The sequence below is a fragment of the Erythranthe guttata genome, chromosome 6 (assembly GCF_056151865.1).
Source record: "Erythranthe guttata isolate IM_541 chromosome 6, IM_541, whole genome shotgun sequence".
Classification (NCBI taxonomy): Eukaryota; Viridiplantae; Streptophyta; class Magnoliopsida; order Lamiales; family Phrymaceae; genus Erythranthe; species Erythranthe guttata.
In genome coordinates, this window is record NC_142538.1 from 5,859,811 (window position 1) to 5,862,416 (window position 2,606).

The window sequence follows — 2,606 nt, forward strand, 5'->3', positions numbered from 1 at the left end:
GCATTAGCATTTTTTCATTTCTATAGGGATTGGAATTATTATTCGTATTATTATTAGGATTAAGATTATGATTATGATTATAATTAGTATTCATATTAAGATTAACATTACCATTAGGATTACAATTTGGATTAGAACAATGATTGAGATGAGTATTAGAATTAAGATTAGAGTTAATACCATGATTAGGATTAGCAATAAAATTAGGATTACTAACACAGTAAGGGCTCTTTTGGTTGGATGGTTTGGATAGATAGGTAGGGATATGATTATTAATATTGGGATGAACATGATAATGAGTAACACTAATCACATGTTTTGGTTTGTGGGATTACATGGAAACTAATAGTCAAATTATTAACAATCTTTTATTTTGTTCACTTGATTAGGGTTTATTAGATGAGATTAGAAGTGAAATGTCTAGAATGCCCTTTAACATTCATCTACTATCATCTTCATCTTCTCACATTTTTCACTTCTCTCATTTTTCTGTTACAGGCTTACAACAACTTAGCCATACATTATCTCTCACACAAAATTATTGGAAACCTCATTTTCCAAATTCATCAATTATATACTCACAATGTTCCTGTTACATGCATATTTTTAAGGTTTAACAATAGAACATTCTATCATCACAATTATACACTCACACCAATATACTTTTTCATAGTAGAACATAATGTCTTCACAATTAAATACGAAAACGTAAAATTCATCAAAACACATATACTTATATTCAATTGAAAACTGTGAATATAGTCTCGTACCAATAAGCGGTACCTAAAATATTCAAACCGATGTAAAATTCTTGAACACCAACAAGTCTACATGTATACGCACCAATTTATCTAAACACTTCAATCCAAAATAACGATCGATCGGACACTGGATCATCTCTCTAACATCACAACTTGTCTTCATTACAAACATCGGCATTGGCGTTGACATTGCAATTGTTGACATTGCCATTGGCATTAGTGCCGTTGAATTATCGACATCAATATTAGGAAATCGACGATGAAGATGGCCCGACCCAAGTTGATGTTATAATCTGGAGCTGCCATATTTTTTTTGTGGTCCAGGTGTTCGTCCACGTCATCTACATTATCACCGACTTCATCATCAACATCATCTATTTGCAAAGAACACTTGGGATTTAAGCATCTAAGCTCTCGTACGTTAATCGACTGAGTTTGTTTCTCTTCGAAAGCCAATTTGCACCAATATCCATTCACCCTGAAAATACCTTTGTTGTTCCGGGTCCTACAATCACGTACATATAAAATACATGAATTATTAAGTGAATGCAGAACATAAATCACCAAAAAAACGAATTAAGAGGCCTGCACACTATGATTAAGCCAAATCTAATCATAATCAGGTTATTAACATGGCAATTTGTGGTCGATATTAGCTTGTTAAACCAAATTGTTTAACCAAATACATATATATTTAATTCAGTTAAATATAAATTGAGTTTGCTTCTCTGAATCATTAAAGTTTCACATAAATATTTCAGTTAAGAAAATTAATTGAAATTCCCAACAACCCAATGTATGAGAGAAAGGGAGTGATATGGAAGAAACACAATAACAAATACACAAATATATTACAATTCTATAGTTACAAAATGGCAAAAAGGAACTCATTTCTTCTAATAATATGCTTTTTTACTGGAAAAAAATCCTACTGCCTAGCAAATCCACTAAAACGCTATTAATTATAGCCATATGTTGTAGCAAAATTATCTGAAATTAAAAACTTGACAAATTCAGTGTTATCCGTATTTTTACCAGAAACGAAATGCATCACACAAATGAGCTAAAAACACATGAACACGAATTTTATGCTGCAATTGAGAGAAAAAAGAAAACAAGAAAAAAAGAAAAAAAAAAAAAAGTCAAATCAAACCGTAGAACACAATTACTATGCAGGGTTTCTTCCCCCTCCGTGATTTCTTCTCAACTTCTTATACCCCAGAAGAACACCGCTTTTTTCTTTCACTAGTTGGCGTAGTACCATTTATAATGCCCACGAGAAAATAAATGTTCTTAGAAGAAAAAAGAGAAAGCTTTTTAAGACCGATGGGCGATTCTACATCCCTGGAGCACACATCATCACAAAGAAATTTGAGAAAGATGAGAAGAAAAGACAATACAATAGTTTATTTTTGGGCTGAGAAATTGCTGCAGATGGTGTAGAAGAGAGGAGAAGCGAGCTGTCTACCTGCGTTTGATTAGGTTTTGCTGAAGAAAGAAAAAAAAAACTATTTATATGATATATATCAGTAAATATTGCAGTTGTTAAGGGCTTACTCGTCATTACACATGGAGATAAGAAACGGGATATTTAGATGATAAATAATCAACCCGATTTTGGGCTGACTACTTGTCAGCCAATTCAATGATAAAAAGCGTGGGCCCATGTATCAAGAGGGGAACCATCAGCCAAACCAAACCGTCTATTAAGCTGGACTAGTTGTCCCATCCGGCCCAAGCACCCAAACCAAAAGGGCCCTAATGGTATTATTATCATATTAGTATTAGTATTAGCATTAGTAATGGTAATGGTAATAATTGGTACTGATAATGATAATGACAATG

At 32.8% G+C, this 2,606-nt stretch overlaps 1 long non-coding RNA gene across 1 annotated transcript; it reads right to left on the reverse strand.

The window, feature by feature from the left end:
* Positions 1-759: 759 nt before the first annotated feature.
* LOC148769966 (uncharacterized) lies at positions 760-2,354 on the reverse strand. Its single transcript, XR_016031524.1, has 2 exons — positions 1,915-2,354; positions 760-1,266 (listed from the first exon to the last, which is right to left on the reverse strand). It is a non-coding gene; the product is annotated as an uncharacterized LOC148769966 (long non-coding RNA).
* Positions 2,355-2,606: the final 252 nt, after the last annotated feature.